Consider the following 13,459-nt stretch of genomic DNA (forward strand, 5'->3'; position numbering starts at 1 on the left):
TTTTTAGCTCTTATGGACCAAAAACGTTATCAAATTCCTGTCGGACAATCATTTATCTCCCGCTAATATGTCAAAACTCAATCAACATTCCTAAATATTCAAATAATCAGGGATAAATTAGATAAGACTGCAAAACTCAAAGAGAACGACACAAGTGGCAAATATCATTTAACAGTATTAAATAATATGATAATATGCAAAAAAACGTATTCAACTTCAACAAAGGAAACACACCTCACAAAAAATTTCGCAACACTTATATTTTTCGTAGTATTTATTCTTGAAACGCTTCAAACATTTTTATGTGAAAAACTTAAATCTAAGGTCTGCCTTATGATATACTTTCCATTCCTTAACAAGTTGCCATTAATGCAAATAACTTTTGAGATTATTGTTAACCAAGAGAATTTAAGAATACTTTGCAGTTTTCCAAATTAATAAGTGATGCGATAATTTATGTGGGGTGTATATTATTCCAAAATAACATAATATGTAAGGCACTTACATAAAACATGCTTAAAAATCATTCTCAATTTCTTCTCCATCCATATACAAGAGCTCTTTCGCTTCCGGAAACAAGTCTACTTTTTTATTTTTAGAGTGCTTTGGTCGCAGATGTGAAAGTAGAAGATCATATCAATAAGTTGTGCAATATATCTTCAATAGTTTGAATGCAGCATTGAGGGTGGAGTGTTAAATACATCGAAAAAAATTTTGCCGGTTTGAAAAAATATTCTCTTGAGTAATTTTTCTCCAATGTTGAGATTTTCTGAATTGTTGTAAACTGTCCCCCACCCCAATGTGAGGATGGTTCCTCGCTCCTAAAATAGCATTCAGTATGTTCACAGCAAGCGTATAGCTTTTTCAATAAAGAAATTATAGCACAAAAAATTACGGATAAAAACTACGGTCGAATCAATGGAAAACGTAATTATTGGCGAAGAAATTTATTTTTTTCTTCCAGGTTCGGATCTAGGTGGATGAAATTTATATGTAACAGTATACTAGAAGGTTCACTCTATGATATTTTGTATATATAACCTTGCGCGAATGTAAGCGTTTTTTTGAAGTCATAATAAACATGTAGAAACTAGACTTGAAAAAAATTGGGACATTTTTTTCAGGTTTGTTGTTGGCAAAAGACCTCTCTTTACGGAAAAAATTGTTGGAATTAAACAACACAAGGAAACTTCTGAAAATAATAAATTTCATTGTATGAAATTTTTGTACAGATTTGGTAAATTAAGGAAACCATAACTTTAACCCGCCAAAACTCCCCGACTAAGAGGTCAACTCAAGAAATATCTCACATGGTGGGGCTCTGGGATGTCCTTTATCCATCTATATAAAAAACTTGATGAATTATTTTTGTTGTTTTTTGGGCTAACGTCCGGCATTTCCCGATTTCGTTATACTGTGCGGCGCTCGACCTAAATTGTTTGATACGATCCTTCCTTAATCTTTTTATTCGAAGATTGGACGCGTGAAAGTTCAAACGCGAAATCGGATGTTTTTAACGACACGGTCGTGTGATTCACCGCGTACATCGGCGAATCCCGGTAATAATAGACGTTCGCGAGCGTATTTCTCGCGCTGGAGGATGTCCAGTTCTGGTCTCGGTGTGGGTGGGTTATCTTATTTTAATTTTTTTGAATCGAGTGCACGTTACATACGTTGGCTGGCTGCTCGGCCTACGCGCCCGTGGACCTATGCCAAGGATTTGTCCCTCGCGTCGTTTTCAGTTTTCTGTTATTTTTATGTATACGTTCTGGAATTGTTGGCAAGCAAATTATTATTTTCAGTCGGTCTGGTATTTTGTTCAGTATAATATTTTAAATAGGCTGTTTTAGAGGATAAATTTTTAGGGTTTAAATAGTCATATATTGAAACGTATTTACCTCAGTGGACATAGAATGCGTTCTGTCGTTGCCTCTTCAGATTGGCAGAACCTGCCATGGCTTCGTCCGTCAACTCCATTAGCTTTAGATGCATATTCAGCTTATAATGCCCTGTTAAAAATTCTACATTTGAAAGAAGCTCAAAAATGTTTAGAACAGAAAATCGTTAAAAAGAGATAGATAAATATGCGATTTCCATGCGCGTGTTGGCTCTCTTTTTGACTAACTTCACTAAGTTCAGGTCGATCTCTTATTGCTTGTTAGCGCCACTGTGGACATTTAGTGAACCCTTATTCTTCTCATTTTGATGACCACTTTTTCTAATTAAGTCCCATAAAGCGGCCCATACATTATCAAACAAATTGCGCAACACAGACTGTTGCGCAACAAGTTGCCAATGTACACTGAAAAAAGGGATGTCTCAGTCGAAATGAATATGACTTTGACCCTGGATGGCGCTTTTCAATAGGGCCAAGAACGACGTTTCTTTGCCCAAAGCATTAACTCTCTTTTCATAAGCTTTAAAAAATTACTTTAGAGAATAGAAGAATCTATCTGTCCAAAGTGTTTCACTCTTGACCCAAAATTAATATGCAAAGAAGTTCTTGCTACAAGAACAATAGTTTCTTTGATTCCTGCAAAAATTCTTGATTGAAAAAGGAAATTTCTTGATTAAAGAGACACTTTTCTTAAACCAATAGCGAATACCATTGATTCAACTAAAATTTATTTTGATCTAAGAGAAGTCTATACTTCATATCATATACAGGCATATTACGAGGTATATTGTTTTCTGATAAATTTAGGTTTTCCTAGTCTGTAGTAAGTAAAGTGATATTATTTTCCTCGATAGTAGTTATTTCTGCTTCTTCACTCCTTGGTATTTTTTGGGGTGGTTCATCACTCTACAAATTACAAAGAAATGTTACATCACGATTAATCAAAGCAAAGCAAATAAATTATTAAAATAATTTTAATAATTTATTTGCTGGCCAAAGCTTATATAATTATTATAAGCTTTGGTCACATTTTGAATTTTTTAATACGACGACTTGAAATTCTAAAATTTTTGTAATTATTTGCATAAAAAAATCGATACCTATATTCTTATTCTATCTATAGTCACGCATGCATTATCTAAACAGGTGCATTAGGTAAATGTATCTTACCTTCAAATATAGCAAATAAATGCTCTAATTTCTATTTTTTCAGAAATTCCTTTAAAGAATCCATATATCCTAAAATTTGTCCATAAAAAATGATAAATGCATGTTAATAACGATCACTAATTTGTTATACGATATGCGTTTAAAAAGCAAATTATGCAAAATTCCAAGTGGAAAATTCCAAGCAACAAAACCCGTGCGTACTATGATGTACGACTGATCGGACTGCCGACTGATTGTATATACCGTCCTTCGCCATCGTTTTTGCGTGTCGTTATTATTTTTCATCAAAAGAGTATTTACTATTGGAAAAATGGCCATGTTGTATTTTTGTTATTATCTTAAAACAAAGTAACTTGCACTTGGTTGAATGAAAATAGATTCAAGAGAAATTTTCGAATTTTTCAAGAGAACCAGTTTTCTTGAGTTAAGAGAGTTTTTCTTCAGGCAAAATATTTTCTACACGCTAAAATAAATTCTCTTGTCACTAATTTTTTTTTTCTAGAACGATGACGACTTTAGTTCAAGTCTATCTTTTTTATCAGTGTATTTGCGTACCAACCTACCTTGGTATCGTTTAGTTACGATTTCAGAACGGTAATTTCGGTACATGGTCCAAATTGAGAACTGTTTGGGTTGACTTGCGTATTAAAGTATATTGGCAGGGATTATCGATTTTTAACAGCTGTTTCTGGTGCCCCAAGGTTGAGGCCAGTAATGGCTAGTCCTCTATCTAGCCACGCATCCCTTTGATCTGGTCCACCCATCGTAGGATTTAAGTTTTTGGTGAGGTTGTCTCCTCTTGGTCCAGGCGGTTAAGCCAAGACCCCCCCACACACCCTTTACCCGCGAGACATGACCACAGTCAGTAGAGGGTGCCTGGTATGACGGACAAAGGTAGCCCCGTCCGGCATCTTTATATGTCTTGGTGCAATTTCCTGGCCACGACACTACAGCCAGGGACAAGACGATGAGTGAGATGCTTATTAGACCAAACCAAGCGCTAGGGGGGTTCCCCCAGCACCTGACCAGGAGCTTCCCCACCAACGACAAGGTCTTGCATCTCATAGGGGAGGAAATAATAAAATAAATGTTTAAGACCTGTTCATCATTCTGCCTACCTATATCAGTGCGAACCAAATCAACGCGGCAAAAATTTAACTGAAGCTCTAAAATAAGTGCGTTGGCTGTAGGCATTTTAAATTTACCATTGTCAACAGCCGCAACCCAAAAAACATCTTTAGTACTTATAGATTTGTTCGTCGGCCAAGAAGAAACAAACTTATCGTGGAAAGGGCACGAAAACTTACTTATATTGCCTACAATAATTATAATTTACTAAATGGAGAAGAACATCCAAGAATGGTAGAAGCTGCTGAGAAAGAAATGGAAAAAGATATCGATTTCGAAGGAATTGACTTGACTCAAGTATCCAGATGAACCAGATGACAAGATTGAGATACACCCAAGTAACATTTTAAGTTCCTTTAGGTTATATATCCTCAAGGTTAGTTATATAAAGGTTTAATAAATGTCTCATTGGTATCTCACAGTGTTTTGATTTATATAAGTGTAGCATTGGTCACTTATCACTAATAGTAACCTTAAAATGTTGTTTCACTTTCCTTATAAAACTATAGGTTCTTGTTACTAAAGGTTTTATAGTAAGGTTTTATAAAGGTGTTCACATCTATTTTATATAACTTCTGGTGTTAGGTGTTAGAAAGGTACGCAAGATATACACTATATAATTAAAGGTGTTATTAAGAACCATTATGTAACCAATAACACTACAAGTTATATAATTGTTCCCTCAAATCGTTTTTTTTTTGCACCTTTCAAATGGTTGCATGCTTTATATAACCTGTAGTTGCCGAATATCAAACCTAATGACATAACCTCAAATTTTTAATATAATCAAAACAAATGATATATTAGCAAGCAAAGCAATTCGGTATTGTAATAAATAATAAAAAAATAAACTGGGGGACAAAATACAAAAATTCATCTACGTTCAAAAGGAAGGTTCTTCAGAGTTTAAAAAAAATAGGAATAATCCAAACCTCATTCAAACTACATCCACCAATATTGAAAGCCAACATGCAAGTTTACCACCCACAAGCAGAGATCAGGATCAACCTGAGATATTTCCAACAGAAAGTTGCCAAAACGATCAGGAACAGGAAGATGCCTGGTTAAGGCATTAAAGAATGCATAACATAAGAGAATGAGCTTTGCGCTTTAACATTACACATTCTGCACTTAAAGAGCTTTTTTCTATAGTCAATTCATTCATAACTGTTCTACCAAAGTACCAAAGGACCCTAGAACTCTTTTGAAAACCCCTACCACTTTTAATATAGATCAAATTGAACCAGAACAGTATAATTTCAATTTTATGAGGTTATGTTTTGTTTTCTGCACATTGTCTGTCAAATTGCTGTAATATCAAACTTCGTTCGCAAGGAATCGCTACAGTCGACACCTCGGGTTACATAAAGGTTTTCTGGGTGACTAAAAGTAGCCATAAACACCCCGGCATTTATAATGGTGATTTGTATCACCTTTAGTTGTATAAAACACTAAAATTGGTGTTTTAAATAACCCAAACTCATTTACGCAGCCTTAAGTAACCAAATTTATATGATGGTTGATGAGTATGTCATAGACCCTAAAGTAATATATAGCACTTTAAATATAATGGACGCCATTATTATTGATGTCTTCATTTTTGGCTACAATGAATATTTCTAAGATAACGTTGAAAACTGGTACAAAACTATATTTTGGCCAGTTGCCAGTTATTTCTATGTATTAAAAAAGTCGTATGTTCTATTATTTATATTAATAAATTTGACTTTCATTACAAAAATGTTACCATATTTTTTTTGTTTTTAAGAAAATCTATTAAATAATTCTGCTTTTGGGGGCGCATGTGTTTTTTGGAGGTAAAATTGATTTTCACAGAGTAAATTTAATATCGCATATGTATTTAGTACTCTGGATAGGCGCAATAGATGTTATTAAGCCAGTAATTTCTATAAAGTCATTTGCATAATGCAAACGCTTTTGTAGGCTATGACAGGGATGGCGTCATTTTGTCTCTTTTGTTTCTGGTCTGGATTATCTGCGTAGGACAACTTGGAGCAATAAGATCATATCTGCTTTTTATATTAAAAAAAGAGGCAAATATTAAAGTACTTAGTCAGAAAGAAACAAGTATATTTTCAAAAAACGCGCATGCGTGATATTTCTATCTTTTGTCTCTGGGAAACTTCTCACCACCACTATATAACTATTATACACCTTTTTTCAGTTTTATAGCGGTAACTCTATAGGATATATAAAGGTGTTGAGACAGTTTTCAGGACTTTGGTTGCCCACCTTGAGTGTTAAGGGTTACCATAGGAAGAGTTATAAAATGGATCGTTTAGGGCATATAAGTGTTATACAGGGTGTTCAAAACAAATGCGAAAAACTTCAGGGGCTGATTGCTTGTTCAAAATAAAGGGTAGTTTGCTTCATAAACGTTGGGTCAAAAGTCAATCATTAGGGAGATATCGCGGTACAAAGATGGCGGAAAAATAATGTTTTAATTTTTTATCTTGAAAACGAAAAGAGATAGACTAATGAAATTTTATGGAAGCATTACTGTTATGAAAACACACTTTCTGGTAATTTTCTCACTTTTTTAAAATGAGTGAAAGGGGTTGAAATAAACTACCCCTATTATACTTGTTAACGAAATTTAAAGAAAAATCTTATCAAACACATGCAAAAAAATTAATTTAGATAGTTTAGTTTGTTTAGAAACTTTTTTATTTCTTGTGTTTTTTTGATAAAACTCACCGAATTGAAATTAAAAAATAAAATGTAAAGCATTACCCCATGGCAGGACAAAAAACATTTTAATTTTTTAATATGTACTTTTTTTTATTATTTTGTACTTTCATGAATTAAAAAACAGAATTAAAAATTGTTTGGTAAATAATTTTTAAGAGGTTATCGTTCAGAAGAAAATGTAACGATATTACGAAACAAAACTGTTTGACAGCAGCCTACTAGATTCTTTATCCAAAAATGTTTTTTGTCCTGACATGATTGTAATGCTTTACATTTTATTTTTTAATTTCAAATCGGTGAGTTTTACCAAAAAAAAACAAGAGATAAAAAAGTGTCTAAACAAACTAAACTATCCAATTTTTTTTGCATGTATTTGATAAGATTTTTCTTTAAATTTCGTTAACAAGAATGATAAGGGTAGTTTATTTCAACCCCTTCCACTTATTTTAAAAAAGTGCAAAAATTATCAGAAAGTGTGTTTTCATAACAGTAATGCTTCCAAAAAATTTCATTAGTCTATCTCTTTTCATTTTGAAGATAAAAAATAAAAACATTATTTTTCCGCCATCTTTGTACCGCGATATCTCCCTAATGTTTGACTTTTGACCCAACGTTTATGAAGCAAACTACCCTTTATTTTGAACAAGGAATCAGCCCCTGAAGTTTTTCGCATTTGTTTTGAAACACCCTGTATAATGGTTACCAATAACTCACGACAACCATTCTAGATGCGTTTAGGTTGTATAATATGGTGTTGGGAAGTTTCCTAACACACTTATAAAACAAAAAATGCTTCTTGGGGATTGACCATTATCCCCTCTGTTACGTACTATAACATAGGCCACTCTGACTCTGGCTAGTTCAAAAAAAGGTTCTTGCCCTTTTTTGAAATGTTTTTACAGTTTTGAGATAAAAATAATATTTTTATTTAAAAAGCTGTTTTTTCTAAATTACCAATGTTACCGTATTATTACGGAATATTACCGCGGTAATTTTACATCAATTTTTGTCATTTTTTTTGATTTTGAAAGATGTTTTGAAATTTGCGGAATTTCGAAGTGCTGAAGGCGACACCCGACAAAATAATTTATTATTTCCTCGGGTCGGTGCTTATTTCGAGAAATGGAGTTAGTCGAACGGCCCGCGATGTATTTATATGTGTTCGCGCGAGTTTATTAAAATATTGTCTGGACTTATTTTCGCCGGTTATCGTTCACATCTGTTGTTATTTTTGTAAGTATCCTCGACGACATGGTCGGCGGCGGCGATTTCGCAGACACAACAACTTTCGGACAGACTAAATTAAGCGCATTTTTCGGAACGATCCTCGTTTCGAGACCGACCGATTTCGGTTTGCATCTATTTTATGCATTTCGAATTGGGCAGCGGCGGCGCTAATTTAGCCCTCTAGGAATTGACAATAATATATCTACTATACAAGATCATGAAAGTCGTCCTGTTAATCCAACACTAATAAGCTCTGCAGATGTAAATAAAGCCCTCCACCAAATGAAAAATGGCAAAGCCCCAGGTTTGGGAAATGTTTCAGTAGAACTTTTAAAGGCTGCCCCCTCAGCAGTTTTGGAAATTCCGGCAGATATTTTTAGTAGATGTTTAAATGGAGAAGACCCGCCCAAAGAATGGAAAAAAGCGATTATTACGTCCACATTTAAGAAACGGAGCCGACGCCACTGTGAAAATTATAGAGGAATTAGTGTCATTTGTACTGTTGCTCGATTCTATGGCAAAGTACTAAAACATAAGTTAGAAGCACAAATAACGGAATCGGAAGAGCAAAATGGTTTTAGACCGGGACGCTCATGTACTGATGGCATTTTCACTCTTAAGCATCTAATCGAAAAAAGGCTAGAAAGGGGAAGGACGGTCCACTTGACATTTATTGATCTACAGAAGGCATACGATACAGTCCCACTGAGTAAGTTGTGGGTGTCAATGCAAAATGTTGGTATCAGTAGTTGGTACGTCCAAGCAACAAGAAAATTATACGAGGGTTGCAGTAGCACAGTTAAACTTCGAAACAATATTTCACAAGAATTTCTTGTGAATAAGGGCTTAAGATAAGGGTGTTCATTAGCACCAACTTTATTTAAAGTATATTTGGAGGAAGTACTGAAGTGTTGTAAGATGAAATGCCGTGGAATGGGAATCCCAATAGGAAAAGACACTTTATATACTTTACTCTTTGCCGACGACCAGCTCTTGATAGCGGGAGACAGAGACGACTCCAGTTATATGTTTAGAAAACTGCATGAGGAATATTCGAAATGGGGCCTAACAATAAACACAAAGAAGACGGAGTACATGGTATAGTGGGTGATGACGAACGTGAGGATTTGGATGTAGGAATTAAAAATGTCTGTATATTTAAATACTTGGGCGTCACTTTTACAACAAATGGAAAAAGCACTCAAGATATTGCAAATAAAGTTGGTCAAGGAAAAAGAGTTATCGGTCAACTTAACTCGTTGTTGTGGAGTGAAAAAATTTCCCAAAAAACAAAAATTCTACTTTATAAAGCCATTGTAGAGAGCATTACCACTTATGGCGCTGAAACGTGGGAGCTAAACAAAATAGAGAAAAATAAGTTGCTGTCTCTTGAAATGGATTTTTGGCGTAGAAGTTGTCGCATTTCAAGACTGGAACACATCTCAAATCAAAGAATACGAGAAATTATAGGAGAAAAAGAAACTATTCTCGACGCCATTGACGGCAAAATACTAAGTTGGTACGGACACCTCCAACGAATGGATGATAACCGATGGCCGAAAAGAATTCATTCATGGACACTTTCTTGAGTTATATCTCATAATACAGTCTATAACTGTATTATGACAACTGTATGACAACTGTAATACATGGGGATCTTCCTGTTGTAGGGGTGACAGGGTATTTCTCATCCTCCTCTGACAGTAGATGTTCATTCTCGAGGAGTGGCCATCTACTTTATACGAGGGTGTAAACACTCCAACGGGGGTTGGGGTTTAACACTTCGTGCACAGTCGAAGAGCGTATCTCCAGCTGAGGTACTCTTGTGATGGAGGCTGGAGGATCAGTCTCCATTTTCTCCATTTCTTTAACTTGGTCTCTCCTTAGATCTGCTGCCGGTGTTCTCCCGGATCTATAATAGAGGATATATCTCTCTTTCTCAATTGCTTCCTTGGATTTGAGGTCAATTCCTATTGGTAGGACCTGACCATGACCCTCCTTCCTCGAGTTAATTATATACTCGCCAACTCGATCTCCTTACATTGGAGTTAGGCTAGGTTAGGTTAGGGGTTAGTCGGTCCACTTCTACAGAGCCCGGCATGAAGAAGTAAGGGAGACGAGGGTTACCTATACGCATCTCTTTGGTCATCTTGCGCATCTCGATGGTCCCACACTGAAAAAAAAGGATCTCTCAGTCGAAATGAATATGACTTTGACCCAAAAGATTGGCGCTTTTCAATAGGGCCAAGAACGACGTTTCTTTGCCCAAAGCATTAACTATCTTTTCATAAGCTTTAAAAAATTACTTTAGAGAATAGAAGAATCTATCTGTCCAAAGTATTTCACTCTTGACCCAAAATGAATATGAAAAGAAGTTCTTGCTACAAGAACAATAGTCTCTTTGATTCATGCAAAAATTCTTGATTGAAAAGAGACATTTCTTGACTAAAGAGATATTATAAGAGCATATTACGAGGTATATTATTTTCTGATAAATTTAGGTTTTCCTGGTCTGTAGTAAGTAAAGTGATATTATTTTCCTCGGTAGTAGTTATTTCTGCTTCTTCACTCCTTGGTTTTTTGGGGTGGTTCATCACTCTACAAATTACAAAGAAATGTTACATCAATGATTAATCAAAGTAAAGCAAATAAATTATTAAAATTATAAGCTTTGGTCACATTTTGAATTTTTTAATACGACGACTTGAAATTCTAAAATTTTTGTAATTATTTGCATAAAAAAATCGATACCTATATTCTTATTCTATCTATAGTCACACATGAATTATCTAAACAAGTGCATTAGGTAAATGTCTCTTACCTTCAAATATAGCAAATAAATGCTCTAATTTCCATTTTTTCAGAAACTCCTTTAAAGAATCCATATATCCTAAAATTTGTCCAAATGACAAATGCATGTTAATAACGATCACTAGTTTGTTATACGATATGCGTTTAAAAAGATTATGCAAAATTCCAAGTGGAAAATTCCAAGCAACAACCTGTGCGTACTATGATGTGCGACATATGAAATGCGACGTGAGACTGATCGGACTGCCGACTGATTGTATATACCGTCCTTCGTCATCGTCTTTGGGTGTCATTATTTTTCATCAAAAGAGTATTTAGCTATTGGAAAAATGGCCATGTTTCTTGAATGAAGTACTTCCTAGCGTATTTTCTTATTATCTTAAAACAAAGTAACTTGCACTTTTGAGAAATTTTCGAATTTTTCAAGAGAACCAGTTTTCTTGAGTTAAGAGAGTTCTTCTTCAGGCAAAATATTTTCTTTTACGCTAAAATAAATTCTCTTGCCACTAAATTTTTTTTTTCAAGAACGATGACGACTTTAGTTCAAGTCTATCCTTTTTATCAGTGTGAGATTATAATTACATCGTCGTCGTTCCGCATGTTGATAAACACTAAATAAACTTTCGCTCTTTAGTCAAAAAATGAAGTCGAGCAACAATATTTCTTTGGTATAGGTACGATCTACATTTCTCCACAATATTTATGAAAATAGTAACAAGAGTTGATGACAATGTCGTCAACATATTATGTTGCTTTGGTGACGACCTGGCTATAGAAGAGCAGAAAGAAATTGGACGAAGATGGCAACATCGCTTTGTTGGAACCATAGACTTAAAATAAAATATAGACTGAGCATCTCATTCATAAATAGCTGGAACATGCGGTCAGACACTGTCTTGTTATTGTTTTGTTATTGTTTTAGGTTATAACGAGTGCGACACGAGCGATAGATAGGTTGTCTCTGTCGTAACGGTCGTTCCCTGACGACTCTGCCGAGAACTACACCTGAACTCTCCGTATCATAGCCGGGTAATTTTTTTATTTTAATGAAGCTATAATTAAATTAAAAATATATCGTATTTAAACTTTTTTATATTTTATTAAGATTTAGGACAGGTTTTTTAAATAAAAGTTTAGAAAAAACAATTTAGAGTCCAAAAAGGATAAAAATAATAAAATACACGTTATAGAAGAAATGTTTTAATCGAAATTAGGTAATTTTTGAAATTAATAATAAATTATTAATTTTAGTCAAACATTTACAACCCCTAATATTAATCAAAACAGGATCTATTCCACAGATATAATAGAATCGGCGACAGGGAGAGAGAAAAATATGATTGTTGTAATTTTTTTTCTGGGTAAGTGATGTCTTATTATGTAAATTAGAGAAAACATAAATCTGTTCCATTAAAGCAAGGAAGGTGATAGGAGGTAATAAAAAACTACACCCTCGGTATATTTCTACTTTATTCGATAGAAAATGACACTCTGAATAGAATGACATATCATATGTCAACTTTTAACATTTTCGCATATGGTTTAATTGTAATTGTAACACGCGGTTCATAACGACAATTTGACATGAAATGACACTCTGAATAGAATGACATATCATATGTCAACTTTTAACATTTTCGCATATGGTTTAATTGTAATTGTAACACGCGGTTCATAACGACAATTTGACTCGAAATACCAAGTGTGTGGTATCAATATATTCATAAAAAAATGCTTTTTCCAAATATGCTAATGAATCACCCTTGTTCCATTTGAAAAAATTGACATATGTATGATTAAAAATACGATTTGTACATCTTTTAACCGGCCTAGACAAGACACGAAACCTATTAGACGATCAAAACTATTTTTCCAAGGCTCCTTGATTAAAACTTAGTGGATTGAAAAAAACTGGATTGAAATTTAAAATAGGACATGTTTTTAAGCGACAATGTCAAAAGTTGACGTATGATATGTCATTCTATTCAGAGTGTCATTTTTTAACGAATAAAGTAGCAATATACCGAGGGTGCCTTTAAAAATCAAAAGATGTAATCATTTCGGTGAAACAGGAAGAGACCAAAAACAATTGAATACGTCAATAAATCCTAATTTATGTCATATACCTACTAACATACAAATCTGTTTTTTTATCTGAAAAAATAAAAAAAGTTATAGGGTTGAGCCACTTTTGAGACGACCCGGTATATTAAAAAAAATATTGTTTCATAATGTAATATCATTTTAAAATTCTTGTATGTTATTTTAGATTCTGAAGATAATTTTAGAATAAACCGGAATATATTTTTAATAAAAACATTATTAATTATTAACAGGGTTATAATTATGATTTTGTTACAATGTAAGTAAGTAAATAATGTAATGTAAAAGAAAAAATTCAGATTTTACATTTTACTAAAATATTATCTAAATAAGCGCCTTTCTACAACAACGCCACTGACTGCCAATGGTAAATTGAGAGTTGCCTACCGGTCAAAAGACGTTTCAAGACTT

The 13,459-nt window shown here is 33.9% G+C and overlaps 1 protein-coding gene across 3 annotated transcripts in view; it reads left to right on the forward strand.

Annotated features, from left to right (window-relative positions):
* Nucleotides 1-13,459, forward strand: part of LOC115880903 (serine/threonine-protein phosphatase 4 regulatory subunit 1-like) — a 358,417-nt gene that overhangs the window by 166,512 nt on the left and 178,446 nt on the right. The gene's annotated exons all lie outside the window — the stretch shown is intronic.

Source organism: Sitophilus oryzae, unplaced genomic scaffold (assembly GCF_002938485.1).
Source record: "Sitophilus oryzae breed Bouriz unplaced genomic scaffold, Soryzae_2.0 scaffold_1660_pilon_pilon, whole genome shotgun sequence".
In the NCBI taxonomy this organism is placed as follows: domain Eukaryota; kingdom Metazoa; phylum Arthropoda; class Insecta; order Coleoptera; family Curculionidae; genus Sitophilus; species Sitophilus oryzae.